This window comes from Diorhabda sublineata, chromosome 4 (assembly GCF_026230105.1).
Source record: "Diorhabda sublineata isolate icDioSubl1.1 chromosome 4, icDioSubl1.1, whole genome shotgun sequence".
Taxonomy (NCBI): domain Eukaryota; kingdom Metazoa; phylum Arthropoda; class Insecta; order Coleoptera; family Chrysomelidae; genus Diorhabda; species Diorhabda sublineata.
Window position 1 is genome coordinate 14,131,974 of NC_079477.1, and position 19,136 is coordinate 14,151,109.

Sequence of the window (19,136 nt, forward strand, 5' to 3'; positions counted from 1 at the left end):
TTCTGACGGAGATTTGTGTTACTCATGCATTTTGTAACAAAAGTGATAAGCAATTGAGATAATGGAATACGTAATTTTCAAATAGAACTTGAAACATTCTGTCCTTTTAATGCAGTCAGTTTTAGCCCAAACACACTGCAAGGTAAAGTTCCTCTTTTCTATACACACTACTGGAATTGTAGTTTACGTATACATTTTGTTGTACTCTCGTTAACAGTAGAACCAATTTATAATATAAATCAATGTAATATATTTAATTTTTTTAATACTAAAGCTACACCTTAGGTACCACACGCACAACTGCATAAATTCTTACTAAGAGGTTTATTTATTAGAAAATTCGGAAATTATATCAAAATATGTCTTTCCTTGAACATATTTTAGAAAAAAATCATTCCGCAGTAGAATATACATTATCTGGTAAGAGATTTAAATTCATATGCTTATTTAGGCGCTCCACATTCACACGCGATTCGCTCCACATCGTTTTGCCAATGCGGAGTCTGTTTTCGCGGTCCAAAAACCAACAAAAAGTGGTTAATGAAGCGCGATTCCACGGAAAAAATACAAATCGACTCCACTTTCGCAATCGTTTCGTGCTTGAATGTGGAACGCTCATACAATAAAACCATTCACATATTATACGATCTCAAATTGATTCAAATACGAAAAATGTGTATACCCAATCTCAAATTAACAAAAAATTCATTAAATTATATATTACTTCTATGAACATTCTACTTAGAACATTTTTTTCTCAGAATATTAACATTTTTGAAATGTTTTCAATCTGATGTACTTTCCGTATTTCCAATTTTTATGTCTATATACAACTTTACAAAAAGTATCATTCTAAATTAGTACAAGCGGTGCTCTAATCCTAAGTATTGAACATTTTTACAAGTACCTATTCAATGTGACTGGGCAGTTTGAATAATTTTATATTCTAAACAACTTCCTATTCTATTGAAAGTTCTCTATATTAATATTTAATGTAGTACCTCTCAAATTTTAATGATTGTAAAAATTTTAACTGAAATATCTTAGGTATTCAAGATGTAGATTTGAACTTTTTGTTATTGTAGCTATAATAACATACAGATCTTGTAAGTACATACCAGAAAATTACGAGTACTATACTAAAGCAAGTAGTGATAAATAATTCTGATAGTTTTTATTTAGGTCTAATCTTGGTGCACTTAAAAAAAAGCAGTAGCTTTTCAAGCAAATATCAGAACAGAAAGTAATTAATTATTTAATTAACATTCATTAAATTAAATTAAATTAAATAGATTAACATATAGAAATTAGAAACGATTTACAGTCAAAATTTGAATGAATATCTTGTTGGTTTGTATGAAAATTGAAGGTTCCAAAAAATTTAAAAAGTATTCAGCTTGTTCAAAATCCTGAATAAAATATTGAAATAATTGACAATTGAAATGAATAGGAGAGACAAAATCATGGAATTAAAAAAATCATTGGATAATCTAAAAATTCGTCGTCACACATACAGATACTCAAAGCCGGAGAATAAAGTGAACAAATATATAAATTGACGATAACTACAAACCAAAATACTAGAAAAACGAAAGTTAATCTATCTAGAATCGCGGTTTTTATACTTAGTATTAAAATACGTGTGACTGGTTGATAACTGCTCAATAACAATTATTAAACATCTAGAAATAAATATAATGAAAGAATTAACGAACAAAAAGTGATAAAAATCGAAAATTCTTGTAGATCATGTTTTAAATTTGAAATTTTCACCGATAATTGAGTTCTGAGTTAAGATCTGCAATCAGTTAATAGGTGAACAAACTTAACCCAGGTTATCGTTTCCCAAAGTATGAAATACTAATAGTCATTTTGTGAATTTTTTTCTAAATATATCCTGCCAACATAACTCTGATCTCTAATGAGTTCTATTCCTTATCTTTAAATTTGTGAAATGAGAATCTATAGATGACATGTTTATGTAAAACAGACTGATATTTATCAATTTTAAATTACTTTTGGAATAAAAAAAGTCGAAATTAATTGATTTTACAAAAATAACACAAATGCAAATCATTTCGTCTGAACATATTTCATAGTTTTTTCAGGAGTAAATAAGCATTCTATTAACGAAATCGTCAAATTAAAATTCCTCAAATTACCAACCATCCAATTAAAATAATATTAACAGCTTCTAATGCTGTGCTATAGCGATCCACAACTTTTAGAAATATTTACCAAGTTGAAGAAGATGAAATGTGAAGTAAATCATAAGAACTATAAAGTTTCATAAAAAATAGAAATTTTTAATGAATCGATATACTTATAATTATATTTATAGAGAATATCTTCACAAATCATAAATTTCGTTATTTCGAGTTTTCTTGTAAGTTACAGATACACAATCATTATACGTATCCAATATAAAAGAGTAGCTTAAAACTTGGTATTAATTTGACAATAGTTTGTGAATTAGTGAATAGTGAAAAAATGTTGAGTATAATTTTGAAATATTTTGTTTGAATGTGGATTGATTTCAAAGTTTAAATTTAAAAGTACATTGTAAATGAATTTCAAATTGATACCTAATTTTCGCACATCCTCGTTTATTTCACTATGTAGCCATATTGAAAATTTGTTTCGATTTTTCACAATATATTTTTCTGGGTACCAATTATTCTAGAAGTTAAAAAAAATTCAAAATTTTAGTCATATCTCACTATAATTTACAACTGTTTTATCCAATATTTCACCTCGAAAGTTTAATTAGGTTCATAATATTATATTTTTTTTTGTGACCGCTAGAAAATGGGAGAGTTGTTTAGAATATTTTAATATCAATAGTTTCTCTTGTTAGCTGTGGGGTATTCAAATGGTTAATAAGCCATTAGTCTACTCTACATAATCTTAAAAAAAGAGATCCATTTTTCCACAAAATACTTACATTGCAAAAACCTCTATCAACAATCAGTATAAACCCAAATGTACACAAGCACGTTAAGGATAGATGATCTGAGATCTTCTTTAAATTTTGTATGTACACATCCGTAACGTGGCGTCAACTAAAGGTTGAGTGACGTTTTTGTAACTACACTTTTATAACAGTTCGAAACTGCCACCATACTATTATCCTAAACATCGAATTTTTATAATATTGCACAATCCAATTGCCTTTCAAGTAAATACGATTAAATAAAAAACTGTATACCAACATAAAAAAATTAAATACATAAAGTAGTCTAGATTGATGTTCACATGATTTTAACAAATAAAAAATGAATCTGCAGCCATTTCTTACGACTTATATCCAGTAAAACTATAATACTTGTTTTCATGAAAATCGCTCAAAATATTCTAGCACCAACATAAAAATATACAAATAAATTCTTGGGTTGCCTATACCCTGATTCATATAATCGATTTTATATTCATGGAATAATAGTTCGGGAAAATCTACAGTTTTTGAAAAGAAGGAAATCGTATAAAAAGTACGACATATCTAAATACATGTTATGTGTTTTTGTAGCTACATAATTAGTCGGTAAATCATATTTAAATTATAATTTATGACGTGTATTTTTATTTTTGATTTTGCGTTAGCACCAAGTTACTTTCATTATTATTATTACTTTATAATGATGGATTTCTATTGAAAATGTTCCACATCAACAAAGTTCTATTCCTGATAATAAGCATTAACTATTAAAAATAACAAGGAAATAATATTAGAGCAACAGAAATAAAGATATTTCCATTTGTACAACAAGTGATTAGAAAGCATATAATAGCAATTGGGCAGTGTAATTGTTTGATTTTTTTAAAATAATCATACTGAAGCGCCATTGATAATAATCTTTGGATTGCGTTATTTTCAACAATTATAATAAATTGTGACAACTGTGACTTTATTGTAAGATGTTAGCACAGACTTTTGTGAATATTGTTATGATACGTTCTTTTTTATTTGTCAATACTAATAAAGAAAATTGTCCCAGATCTCCAACTATGATATGAAAATATGTGATGTTTTTTTATTTTTATTGAAACAAAAGTATCTATATAGAGTAAGAGTCTGTGAACCCCAGACCTGTTATTTTATGAAAGCTCAAAGTTTGTTAGCGCATGCTCTCAACACAGGTAAGAACTATGAGCGATTATGAAGTTTGGATTACCGTGCCTTTAGCAGGTAAACGGTACTAAAAGTTTGTATAATAGCTACCCTACATGGTTGCTTGTCGAGGAGCTGGAACTATAAAAAAAGTGTGGTAATGATGAAACATCATGCGATTATTACGCAAGTATTATAAATAAAAGCTTTTATACTAGGAGGTAATATAAACTAGAATTATAATTTAATGAAAATTAAGTGTTTCTGGCAAGGGGTTGCCACGATGTTAAGTGTCCGGCAATGAATGCCGTTATTTTTAATAACATTTTGAAGGTAATACCTAAAAATCACACTTTATTTGTTGGATGCGCTGACAAACTTTCAGCTTTCATTAAATCACAAAGATCTGGGGTTCACAGGCTCTTAGACTATAGATAAATAAAGGAAATGAACAAAATAGGCAAAAATTGAAGCATACCTAAAAATGTTTTATGTAATATAAAATATTGTGAGTAGAGTAATAACCAGATAATATAATTTACGCCGTTTTATGTCTTTTATATTATTATTTAATTAAATTACATTACATAAGAAAACTTTCTATTTTTCTGTTTAACTAGGGTGGAGAAAAGACAAGACAAACTTGCGTAAGTAGTGGCGAATAATTCATTTTTCATGAAATGCGCTATAAAACATTAGATGAATCGGAGTATTGCACCTAACGGCATATAAAATGTAAAATGAAGATCTTTGGCAGCTAGAACCATCCACGTCCTAAAATTCCTGAAAGGAGTGAGATTAATAGATCTTCTAGAAACACTGATCGTCTCTAGTGTCACAAATGAAAGAAGGTCTCAATAAATCCTTTGGAGGCAGTATAGATGACGCCTTGAATTACACACACACACGTTCCAAGATATTTTCTTATCGGATTTTTAGAGAAATAAGTTGTTGGTCCTGGGAATTTGAGGATATAGTACAAGAAGCCAACCAACAGAGTTTTTCTCATCATCCGGTGCGAAACCTCTGCAAATTTGAGATTAATATCAATGACGTCCTGTCCCACAACATTCTAAACATATTTGAAAAATTTTTTTTTTGCTTGTATACATAGATAATGAACTTAAAAGAGAAATTAGAAATGCTGTTGAAGACAGAATAAATTAGTTTTAGACTTATTATGGCTACTAAACTATGTTCTAATTATTGATGAGGCCCAAACTTCTCTTAAAATATGACTTGTTGGCCTAATATTATTATATGCCAAATGTTATATAAATTGATCTATGCTTACTCTTTATATAATCAACACCATTATTATTTTTTACAACTTTAATGATTTGTACCAACTTAAAAAGACTGCAAAAAGTAGAAAGTTAGTTTAAATCAAGTAATTTTCAGGAATGTAGTTATGAAATGTCTCAGCCTTTCAGAGAAACCCTGTGTAACTAATGCATTATTTTATGATGAAATTTGAAAAAAATCATTTCATAATTTCAAATGCCGATTGAATTGATGAGATAAAATTAATTCTTTGGCGTCGATAAAGGTGTTTACTACACCCTACTACACTGCTCTGATTGTCGAAGGGCACAGGAATGGCGAACGAGAATTCTCTAAAGTGATCTTAGTAATGTTCGCCAGAAATTCTAATCTAACTAATCACGAATTGAATGTCTAGTAAATGTATCGGGATCAGGCAATTGTAACATCATCTGAAATTGCTTATATGATGTTGATTTCAATAAAAATATTTATCTGGTACAATTATATTATTGATAAAAGTCATCGAAATGGCTCATAATTTAATATAATAAATTTTATACTTAGAGCTATTAGGATTTATATTTTTTCACGTATATCATATTTACGTATATTTTTGTAAAGTATGGCACATATATCCAGTTACGTATCTTTTTTGTGTCATATTATTTTTTACAAAACAAATTTCGTTAAAGAAAATCTTCACTCAAAAAATATTTTATCACTATCATTATCTTACTTTGGATTAAAGATATAAGATGTTTTAAACCGTAAAATAGAGTATATTAATTTTTAAATAATTTCATCCATTCAGAATAAAGTCTATATCTTATCTCATTATTTCAACTTTGAGGCCGTTAACAATACAAATTAATTATTAAAGATATTCATTATTTTTCCAAAAATATTAACTAATTTACAAGTATTTGTTTATTTACCATCAAATTCGATCAATATGTATATATTATACATAAATATCTTGCAATTTCTTTATTTTTAGCTTTATTTTGTGCTAATTTTTCTATTAAAATAATAAGTAAAGGTTTAGACTTTCATAGTAGTACTTGCCCTACGGCTTAAAAACATCCTGTATACATATTACACTATCCACTAGAGTATACACAATTTTCACAATGAAGAGTCCTGTTTTGGTTGTAGTACGTATTTCCGCGATAGCTGATCCGATTTAGTGGAAATTCCTGGTGTGGTTGGCAACACTTCCTGTTTCCGGATGTATGGTGCACTGCCAGAGTGTCTGTAATAATTCAAAATTTTATTTTAGAATGCCAATTTGATAAGTTGGGGATTATAAAAAACTGGCAACTAAAAGTAAATTTATTTTATTGAATATAGTTTATACAAGTTAATACTAATTAAACAAAAATATGAGGTCATACACATATAGATAATGTTTCACGCTCCAATCCATACCAATCATATATAAACTTGACTGTCTACTATTTTTACTTTTACTTTACTTTTAAAAAGATTGTACAAAATGAGTTCAAATTACTTTTTTTCATGTGTATTTAATAAATATTTATACTATAAGAATGTAAGTACTATTTGATAGTAGAGAATCACTTTGCGCCCGAGCAATAAACTTTGAAACTTACATCCCTTGAAATATATAAGATTTTTTCTCATTCTCGCATTTAATCTTGGATTTTTGGATGGACACCTTTGATCGTTTCCTACGGCATCAGAAGTATTGCTAGTGCTAAGCAAGCCTGAATATTACATGCCAAAATTTACCCTTTTCATGGATATTTCCTAGTATCCCACACTTCAAGCATAAATGTAAATGAAGTTTAATAATTGTACTATCAATATTGACTTGACTTAATATTACTCAATTTTCATAAATCATTGTTAGTTTGATGTCATTGTTCAAATAAAGAATTGAAGGTATTACTTAGAAACTGTATTTTTCAAGTAAATGATATGAGTTGACTTCGTCGATTTATCATCAATGGCAATCGATATGTTTTTGATAATTATTACTCGCCTCCTTAAAAATATCCATAAGTTTATGCTTCTAAATGTTCTTGATTTTAGGAAGTGACCTAAAATCAAGAGGATTACACATATCAAAAAGTCTAAGAAATAAGAAAGTAAAGAGTACAAGTTTCGTCAAATTCAGCTTGAAATTGAAACTTGCTAGTTGTTTTATTTATTTTGTAATTTATGTTAAGCTTTTTTTATTTTTGCAGATCTTGCAAACAAAAATAAATGAATATCACGTTTTCATCTTTATTCTTCTGGAAACTCTACATGACTAACACCTTATGCCAAAGTTGATAGAGATGATTCAGAGCTTTTTAGAATATTATCAGTGCAAATTTTGTTTATGTGTACACTGGTTACGTTGGTCTACGGGTTTATACATGTTTTTAAATACTTACCTAAAGATTTTAGAATTTTTCTGGCAAAATTCAGATAAGTTGAAAACATGTATAAAAAATCTTTTACTTGGTATAAACATGTATGCATGTGAAATTTAGTATTTTCTTAGGGTACAAATTGTGTAAAATCACTTTCTTTTATGGTCAATGGAAACATTCCTACATTTAGTCATATGAAATCAAAAAGGTGTTTCTAATTAATTTAAGTATTGTCTGTTAATAAAAATTGTAGGTATATTTATGTATCTATGTATCTATGGGTACTGTTGATATACAATTAGTAGGTCTCTGACTAATAAGAAACAGTTACAGTCACTTGTTAGATATACTGGTAAATAGAGGAAGAGGATTCATATCGTCGGATTAAGGTGCAAATTTCGTAACTGCATAGTACCAAATATCACAACAGACAAAAAAATTTTATATTAGGGTAATGGAAAAAAATTCAATGAGAACTTGACCTGTTTTTTTAATAAAGGATTGAAGTAATATCTAGATATTAAATTTCGTAAAAATAATTGAAACAGTTAACACAGAGTGCGGTAGACTGGAGTTGCGAGGTCTTCTATTTAGACGTTTGTAATGGAGTTTTTATGTTAGATGAATTCAGAAATTATTATCTATCTAATGGTATCAAAATGACGATAAAGGAAAAAATGGAGCTACGTGGTTTAAGTTTCAAGCCGATGATATGTAGATGGTTGTTTATGCGAGATTCGTTATCTTTCGCTATTCAATACTTTTTGATAAAACAGAAAGATTATATGAGCTCGTGGATTGAAAATGTCAAGGTTACAGAATTTCTCTTATAGTAATATGATTTCCCTCTCGGAAGAGCTTGTTTGATTTCTACATCGCTTGGACGAGTGAACAATAATAATTGTGGATCTTTTTGATATTGTCCATTATATCGCGAATAAATTTTCTGTATCTAGAATCAAGGAATTGGATTTTTTCATAATTATTTGCCACTGTGATAGTTGAGTGAATACTGGTTTAGCGCACTTTATGTCTCTTTTGATTGCTGACGTATTGTAACGATATAAGTTCATCTCCAAAATAGGTTATTTATTTTTGTTTGATTGTTCCTTTTCCTTTTCGTATATACTGAGGAAGTTAGTTGAAATGAGAACCTCGGGATTATTAAAAAAATTCAGTTTAAATGTTTATAAGCTTTGATTGCTTCTAAGAATTAGTTTTTAATGACCTCTATATCATGAAGTTTTCAAAATCAAATTCCATATTATTATAATATCAACCCGAAACGAACAGGAACCAAAGCAAAAAAGAGTGATTTAAATATTCCACAACATAAATTCCAAAAGTGTTTCAAAATATTTCCTGTTCAATAAATATGTACATTTTTCAATAGGTTGAACTTTGGCAGAGAAACGCAGCAGATATATACGCATACGGCCCATTTATATTTAAAAACTTTTATTTGGAAAATATTGCTTCACAATTTGGCAGGGAATATAACACAATAAAACGATGCAATGTCGATATAATATATCTCCAACATTGATGTACCACAAAAAAGGATGTGACAAATTTATTTTGTGTACATTTTTGTTGCTGATAGAACTATAATGAAAATAATCATACATTATTATAAATATCTTAAATAACCACTTAAATAACATTGTCATGACATTGTGGGAGTATGTTGGCTACCACTTGATTCCTATATAGTTTCCCACTAATGTGTTCAATTTCAAATAGTTTCATTAAGTACCAAGAACTTTGAAAACCTGTATATTTAGATTAACAAATTCATCATCAAATAAATATCAATTACTCAATGAAATGGAACCTGCATTATCGAAGGTTAATATGAGATCTTGATGGTATGCAGCTATAATACGAGATGGATATCATGTTTACATATAGTCTCCTATAGAAATTAAAATCCACTCAAGTGTTTAGATAATCAAAATGGTGTAAAATTTCAGAATCCATATACACCTCAAGAAAAAATCACTTCCTAAACGACAGAACTTCAGATTATCGAGAAGAAATGTGTATAATAACAAACAATTGAGTGACTGTTATTCCGAAGAAGTTCATTTCTTTAGGTATATTAAACGAAAATCACATCATGATATCAATTGTATTCATATTTGATAGCAGCAGGAACATAACGTAGTGCGAAAACGTAGAAACTTTCTTCAAGTCGGAGAAAATACCTGGTTGCTTGATACGTCCTATCTCTCAGCACAAACTAGTAGTCTACTATAGCATATTGAGCAATAGCTACAAAACTACGTTTGACTAACATCTCTACAGATTCACCATTTTATATTAGAGTGAGTCACATTCTCGTCGATACTTCACTGTCCAGGTTTAACAAATTAGAAATTCCTCGAATATTTGGATGCATCCAAAACCACAGACATCCTAGGTGCAGTAGTGAAAATATGAAGCATCAATTATGGGCCATTCTCTAAGCACTTATTCACATATACGATTATACAAGAAATATTCCAATATCCTCCACATTTAGCATATTCCCTCTACTCAATCGATACAATCGACTGATTTCATAACCCACCCAATATAACTCTACACACAAAATAATAGTCGCATTATAACAGTTATAACATATGAAGAGAACTGTGGAGATACTTTGGGTTCCTTCTTATCCTACTAAACGAATGGAATATATTTCGGTTATGCCATTTCTCTTTCATACATCAAGTCTCTTATCATCGCTTGAAAAATGTTGTGAAATATTTGGTGATTTGATTTTAATCTATTAGAATATAACTTGCATATTGTGTGTATGTTCACGAAGCTTATCTCTCATTTCTGGTTTTGAACAGTTATGGCCAGCAATTTTCACTTTAGATCTTTAAACATATACATAATTATATTCCAGTTATTATACTATATTAGATTAATAATTTCCTCAGTACATTTATCTTAAGAAGAGGATTATTATTCCATTTTATAATTTTCTTGGATCGCCCATCCCTATATATATATTATTGTTTATTAAATAGAACATCTCAGATCTCGAACAAAACGTGTTATCGAATTTATTCCTCCGCATCAACTTTTATCCCTCTCAAGTTTAGGACAATAATCTTGAATAGAAAAACGATTCATATAACTACGATACATTTTGATAAATCGTATTTGACTAGTCTTTTGTGAATGATGAAAAATGGAATTTGGTATATTTTTTTATTCAGCTTCGTGAATGGGATTTCTAAAAATGGGTTATATTTTGGTTGTCAGTTGCCACAAGAGAAAAGCTAGCTGAAATTTATGTGTTTTAGCGAAATACATGATTATATATTCACATTTTTATTCTTTCTATTTGATGATTTATCGGTTAAACTAATTTCTTAATGCAATCCAGAAAGATAACATTTGGTAAACTGGAAGGAAATCTATTTGAAAATATTTAGAACGTTTGAGAATTATAAAAACTGATTATTCTTAGAAATGAGATATTTGATCTCGTTTCTCATAATACGTTTCTTTTGTTTGTCTACTGACTATCATGACTTTAAACATACTATTGTCAACTTCCACACTAGAAAAATTGCTGGCGTCTTTGAATCTGCTCATAGCTAAAGAAAATCGAATTCAGCAGAATTCTATGTTCGCATTTTTAAGGGCTTCTCAGAACCAATTTATTATAGTAACTGTGATTGTCAAATAGTGCATTGAAAAGCAATATTTTCAATTTGCAATATTACACGTATGCAAAACGTTGACCAGTAATTGTTGCAACAGATCTTCAATCCTTTTTGTCCATACAGGAATGATAGCAGGTTATGGATACACAAATATACGATCTTTCATAAATCCCAGTAGAAACAACACATGGAAAACAATTCTTTTCGCTGGGGCCAATCCATACTTCGTTATGCCAGTAAAGCTCCTTGCTATAGATGGAATCTTTTGGATCATCTCTTACCAATCGAGGAAAAAGACATAGTTGTAGAAAATCAAGATAATAAGTGCCAGTTACAGCTGTTTAACCAAAAAGGAAAGACCCATAAACTTTCCGCCGAAATATGATATAAGGAGGATTAAATTAAGTCTTATCTCACAATCGAAAGAATATTCTATTCTCAGATCTGCACATGTCCACCTAGAGCTTCTAATCAATAAGGACGTACATTTCCGTAAATTTCCTCAAATAGTGTATCAGTAATTGTTAATCCATAACTAGCCTACCAAACTAATTCTTAGTTGTACTATTTTCTTCACAAACATATGGTGCTACCATATGTAGATGTTATTATCACTGTGAAAAAAAGAGCTTTCTATTCTTTATTCCTCATTTTTGCTAGTGTTATGTTCAGAGGGCAAAAGAAGCATTATATGCGCAAGCTGACGGTCGCTATTAAATACTCTTTCGTCTAGGTATCGTTCATAACTGCACACATGATGTAATAAATACATTGATGCGTCGAAACCCCACTAATCAGTTTTTCATTTTTTCATTTAAAACTAGTATACAGTGTAGCACTTTCAAGTAAATACAACACTGATTGAGAGTTCAGTTTTTGGTTATCAAAAGTTATACTCAGGTGTCGGTTGTTTACGGTTTCTTTGTATCCAATGTTTCATTTTTTTCTGTGTTTTTTATTCTGTTCTTGTTCCAAATTTTTGGTACTTTTTGCTCCTTAATTATTATTAGTATTAATTTTTTCAAAAGTTGTATCCTGATCAGCATCATATTTTGATTCCTTTTTATATGAAGATAAAGCTTCTCTTTATCGTCATCAAAAATGTAGAAAGTAAATTACTTAAATTACTTGGAAACTACATTTACAAATAATGATATTACTTGGATTTCTGTCAATTAGTAATTAATGTCCTGTTGATGATTCCCTTTATCGATATGTACCATCTCTTAACATTCCCTAACTCTCGATGAGATACAGAAACATACAACACTTATCGTACAGAAGTTGTATAATATAATGTAATGCAGAATGAAAACTAGAAATTCAAAAACATTATAGAAAGAATCCTATAACTCCAAATTGAAGTGTAAGTGATTTTTTCATTTCTGTCACTTTCATTATGCAAGTTTAAGTCAAATAATGGTTTTCAATACTTTGATTTGTATATTTATAATTCTTGAGGAATCAACTTTTTAGGACATCAATTTTTATGTAACTACTTCTGATTCTTGATGATTCATTTCAATTGATCCCAACAAGATTAACCTGAAACTGAATTGAATCCATTACTATATATGCTGCAAAACTGTGTGAAAATGCATTTCTTTTTGTTTCCAGATTTGATACTGAGCTTAGATAAAATTCAACAGAAAACGAACCCGAAATGTACCGTTAAAAGAATTCATTACTGTTACACAGGCTTGAAATTTTGAAATTTGTCAATCAAGCATATTTAATTATCCTAATTCCTTTGTTTTGTAATACTCCACTCATGAATATTACATCGAGTAAGTTCAAATGTTGTCAAAAAGGAAGTCTCCGAACATACACTGTCTCTCTTGGATTATTTACATTTATCTCTAATGAGGTAAACCAAATCCACATTAGCATGATACAGATCGATGGACTGTTTCAATCAAGGAAACTGAGGTGGCCATGTCAAGGTGACATTCGAATATTTAAAGATGCGATAAAAGAACCAACGACTTTACAGAAAATTGGTAATAGGCCGTAAATTAACGGTTATTTGTTAACTGATACAGAATGTATAGGGTGTTTCTAAATTCATGGGAAAAAATTCATGAGGTGATTACTCGTATGAATTGAAAAAATTTACTCAGCTCACCCCTTTTCAACTTTGTTACTTTTATTTTACTCATCGCATTTTTTCTACATATTTACATGGGAAGGTGTCGTACAATCCCTTACCATGAAATGAGTTGACTACTTTTTTCTATTTATTTATATTTTAAGAAATGTTCTGACAAAGTCTTAATTTCCTTTATGTTTGTTTAATTTTTATTGCAATTATAAGTGCGCGACGGGCCGCGGCGGTTACACCCATCAAAAATGCGCAGGTCCTTTGCTATTTTTACTGGTAGGTTTATCGTTTATCGTTCTACTTATATGTTGGTTCCATTGTTTCTTACGCTGTAACACCCATTCATTAATACTAACTACATAACATGATTCTCTGATGTTTTCACTTCTTTCTCGCTCTAGTAGTATATTTCCCGATAATTTTCATTTATATGGTTTCTAGAGGCTTTTTAGTTTTTGATGTTTCTGGCTTTGTTTATAATGTATAAATCTTTGTAGGTCTGTTGCTTTGTAAATTCGTGCCTTTGTTTTTTTTTTCAAGTGTTTCTTTCGTCATACTATGTTCTAAAGATATTTTTTGACCTTATTTGCTCTGGCTACTTGTCCTCTTACCTCGTTGCCACAACTCATTCCAAGGTACCTGAATTTCGTGCTTTGTTGTATTATATGATGTATGTTATACTTTATAATTATCAAAGAATATAGTTGATGTCAACTAAATATTGAGGACTACATCCATGCCCTCGAAGATGGAAATCTGTATTACTAAAAATTCAAGAAACTATTCTTCGGAAAATTTATCAATAAATAATCGACCTAAAAAGAATTACGCATTTTCACAAGGTTTCTACTCGTAAATAAGCAGCTTAAGATAATAAAAATAAAAAAACAACTTGAGTAGGTGATCCAGGAAAAGAAAGAACTAACCTATATAAAGCTGTATTGGATAATAACATTCATCACTGCTATGGAACTGTACGAAAAGCTGTAGCATATATGTCTTGCCTAGGTCTAGCTCCCTCTAATCTAATGAGTTCAAAGAAACTTTAGAATGTTACTAGTCAAAAAGTTACGTTCTAGCTTACTTCATATAAAGATGTGATATTTGTTAATGATTTATAGTACAATTAGTGATAAAACTTATTATTATAAACAAATTAATAGGCGTTATAAATAAACACGTATCCATTAGAATATTTATTTTCTAATATTTTCCATTTGAAAATTGTCATATCTTTTTAAATACTCTATTTACTTTTAAACAAATGCATATTATTACAACAAATATATTAGATGTCCTATTTAGAAAACGAAAATTTGGTTTGTAACTTAATATCTATATATTATTTCCGTTCTAACGGGTTTAATGACGACCCTTTTATAATAAAACTCACCCTGTATATAACGATGAACATATTTCATCTCCAGATTTATAGTTTTTATTTTTGGAATTTGCATTACATACATTTTTTCAGTTTACAAGTTACGAAATTTCATTTGGACAGTAGAGTCTAACACAAAATTAGATGTTCTATAATTGAGCTGAATATTTTCATTCAATTGTCTACAAGATATTAAATCAAGTCTTTGTGAAAAATGATGGTTTTGTTTATTATTCCTCACAGAACATCGTTTAAATTAAAATTGGAAAAAAAATTATATTCAATTTACGGGAAGTTGTAAATAGTTTAGTCTGCAATATCTCAGTTGCTAATTTATTTGCGAACTGTTAGATCCATCCATTAATATACCTACTGCGGAATGTATTCACTTGTTTTTCATTTAGACGGAACATTTTAAAACAGCGACTATAAAAATGTGCACAATTAACAAGTGAAAAAGAAAGCGCGATAAGTTAACTTTTATGAATTTTTCAGCGTACGAAGATTAACTGGTAGGGAGCGTGAAAAAGATAAACCATAATTAGCGAGATGTCATTTACACTTGTTATTTAAAATTAAATTGCCTTAGTCACTGATACTCATCTCTCTCACTGTGTGTATTTCCACCCTCGGTTTTCATTAGTGTATACCGCATATTTTTTAAATATTCCACTGGCAGGAAAATATTATCTACAAACTGTTATGTCTTCATGGAAATTCATTTTCAGGATTTTTTTATTGGAGATTATTGGGGTTTGAAACACTTTACTATGTGCTGGATATCAAGCTATGAGTCATTTTTAAGATTAAAACAGTAACTAAATACAGTTTAAAAAACCTAAAATAACACGCTTTAGTATTCAATCAAACAGCGAGATAAAATTCTAAATATGAGCATAAAATAATAATAGATAAAAAATACTATTATTGTGAACATATGGGTCTCTTTGTTCTATATCTATGTTTTAGACATTTTATAGTTCTGTTCAATTTCTGCCTAAGCTATCAGAAATAATTTTGTCAACCCAACTAAAATTTACTGATTTACATCGTGACTGACCATGTTTCATCTATATAAATTTGTGTCTATGAGAACTTCTTTTATCTAACGTAAATAATCTTGTCTCCATCGAACGATCATTAACGATTCGCTTATTGCCATCCATTTATTCAGTTTTTTGTATTTCAAAACCACATGCTGACAAAACTTGACGCAATGTTTCTAAACTGGTATAATTATATTCTGGATAATATGTGTACAATCTCTTATGATGATAGGTTGAATAGTTTTCGCGTTGTTGTCCAATTTATTGTTCTCATCTAACTAATATGATTGAATGACCATGTTTCTTGGTTTACCATTATTTAAACAAAAATTCTGTTATATATAACAAAAGCAATCAAAACTAATTAATATCTAACTTTTATGAGCCGACAAATAGCATATGGCATTCTATGCTAGAAATTTTTCGCTTAATAACTATAAATTTCAGTACCAACTAAACCAGCAAGGTACATATATGGTACTTTATTGAATTGTATGCTTAAAAAATTGAAAAAAATGTTTTTTTTTCTAACATTTTATGTGAGGTCTAAATGATAGAAGATCTTGGAAACAAGAAAAAAAGTAATTGATTAATATCTTGCCAGTTTAAGGGTTAAGTTGTGAAAAATTCGGTTAGGTATAAAAGTGCATTGATAAAGGTGGTGATTACCATATTGTGAATACCATATGTATCGCAAAGCTTAGGAGGAACACGTGGCAAGATAAAATTGATAAAACCAGGAGAAATAAAAAATCAAAGAAAGAAAAATATTTGAAAAGATGATATTTTGGCTAAACTAGCAATAACAAGAGCTTAAAACAAAGAAGGCCAAAATGAGCATAGAATTTTCCTTAGCTCGTTATCTATCATCTTTAAAGACTAAAGATATGATATTATTCAAATAATTATTCCAATATATTTACAATTTTTTTTCCTACACAAACAAATGAAATTATTATCATTCTAAATACGTATTGCCGTTTAAGAATGCTCATATATTCGAAAAAATAACTAAACAAGTTCAAATGCGGTTAAAAAATACTCAAAATAAACAAAATTCATTCGATTACACAGACAAAAATTATAGGAAATTGAGAAGAAAAATGAACTATGGCCATGACAATCAAATGTTCTTATTTTATACTGGAATACGATGGCAATAGGAACAAAGAGACGAGAAACTGCCTTAAATACAGCAAAACAAGACGTTTTTTAAAAACAGTTCAAACGTATATTTTCAACAAGCGGCTGACAATCTAACAATCAATAAGACATTATAAATTGATCAATAAGCATTTAAACTGTCAATTATGTTTTCAATTATGGATATGGTTAGGTTGAAATTATGAGAACTGTATTATGAAATTGGTATCAATTTGTTCAATTTAAGCAGTTTAAATCAAAATTTTTATATATTATAGCAACGGGCGGTATATAAGTTAACTTCACGATTTTTCCTGTAATTCTCATAAAATTTTCATGATTTCACTGTGGGGTGTATGTACATCGCATAATTTCTGAAGTAATTAACAAGATCGTGCGCTCATTTCGATCTCACGTAAAATCAACAACAGTGGAGGCCGGCAAATTGAATGAAATCTACAATCAAGATTCTCCTCGTAACATCTCAATAACGTTCGAGAATCCCCTTTAAAAAAATCACTCTACACCAAAGACATGCTGCTTTTCTTGTTTTCACTCCCAATGCTCTAGTTGATCAGTACCGGCTCAATTTATTTCGCAATATAAAACTAAAATGTTGCAATCAACACCAGATGATTTGTTTATTCGATGGTGTGCTTGGAATGAATCGAGTTTTCTGAGTTGTTTGTGCGTGATAAATTTTATCATCATAAATTTAGGTTTTAAGGGCTCTATAATTTTCACAAGGGAAACAACAACTGGGATATTTTGAAATAGAATAAGGCAATATGTAGAAAATATACAGATAAGCTCTTGTATTTAAACTTGACTATCGAAAATTTTGTAAACTGTGTCGTTGTCTTAAAATAAGAAGCTCTAAGCTTCTAATTTGGTTGACTGAAAACAGTTCCATCCCGTGGATGCTGGTGTACCGCAATGAAGTACTCTTCTTTACCTACTAACACATTTGCCGACTATGGTTCCTTTATATCTTTATCGAAAACTATAGAATAAAAAGTGAAATGAATACAAAACTAATATGCTTGAAAGTCATCCAAATAGTGGTGCGAAAATCCTAGTATACAATGTATAACATTAAAATTAACAAATAAGTGATTTTGATATTATATAATAATACTTTTATTGTTAAATTATTTTAGCTTATTAACAGTTGTCTTGTTTCTTGTCTTAAGTAATTGCTTACTAACTATAACTATTTGTTATTTATTAAATAAAAAAAGGAGATGCAAGTTTGAATGATTTAGAATGAATAATAATGAATTTTGAACAAAAATTTTTACAAGTTGACAAAGCATATATATTAAGAATTTATTTTTCTTGCGTTGAAACTGTACAATATACAAGTATTTAATCGTCGATGGCTTTGTTCATTGAAGAAGGTCACTTTTCAAACATGGCGAAGAAATATCACAAATGTAGAAAATATTCTCTCATTTTCCTATAAAAAATAACTGTTTAGCTTATACTGACTTTAAATTTATCAATTCTGACCATATTGCCTTCCAAACGATACCTTTAATGTTTAAAATATTTCATGGGTGCATACAAATGTAGGCGTGTTTAAGGTTGCTGTTTTTTATAACATATGTCAGACGGCATATCAGATATAGATCATTGCCCTCTGTGGGGTCGCATTTTCGTAAATTCTGTACAGACTGCAGTACTTCAAACGTTGTTATTTGAAAACTGAGATTGCTTATATCCATATTAACGTTTAACGTTACAAACTGTAGAAAATACCACAATATGAAGAATGTAAGCAGAGCATGTACTGAAAATCTGCCTTAATATTTTGTTACCGATTTTTTTTCCAAATTGTTTAAATACTACATATTTTGAAGTCGGTCCTGTGGTAGATAAGAAAGGTTACTTCTTTATGTACTGTCTCCGATATATTTAAGATGGCAAACGTTCTCAAGGCAGCCGATTGTCGCTTCTGATAACGAGAATAAAGAAGTCGCCTATTTTATTTCTCATGATTCTCAAAGTTACGAAATAATTACAAGATTGTGAAATTACTC

General features: G+C 29.3%; 1 protein-coding gene across 1 annotated transcript in view; it reads right to left on the minus strand.

The window, feature by feature from the left end:
* Nucleotides 1-6,314: 6,314 nt before the first annotated feature.
* Nucleotides 6,315-19,136, minus strand: part of LOC130442970 (homeotic protein ultrabithorax) — a 381,554-nt gene continuing 368,732 nt past the window's right edge. The window contains exon 4 of the mRNA XM_056777389.1: nucleotides 6,315-6,626. The gene's annotated coding sequence lies outside the window, so the exon portion shown is untranslated. The remainder of the gene's footprint in view (nucleotides 6,627-19,136) is intronic.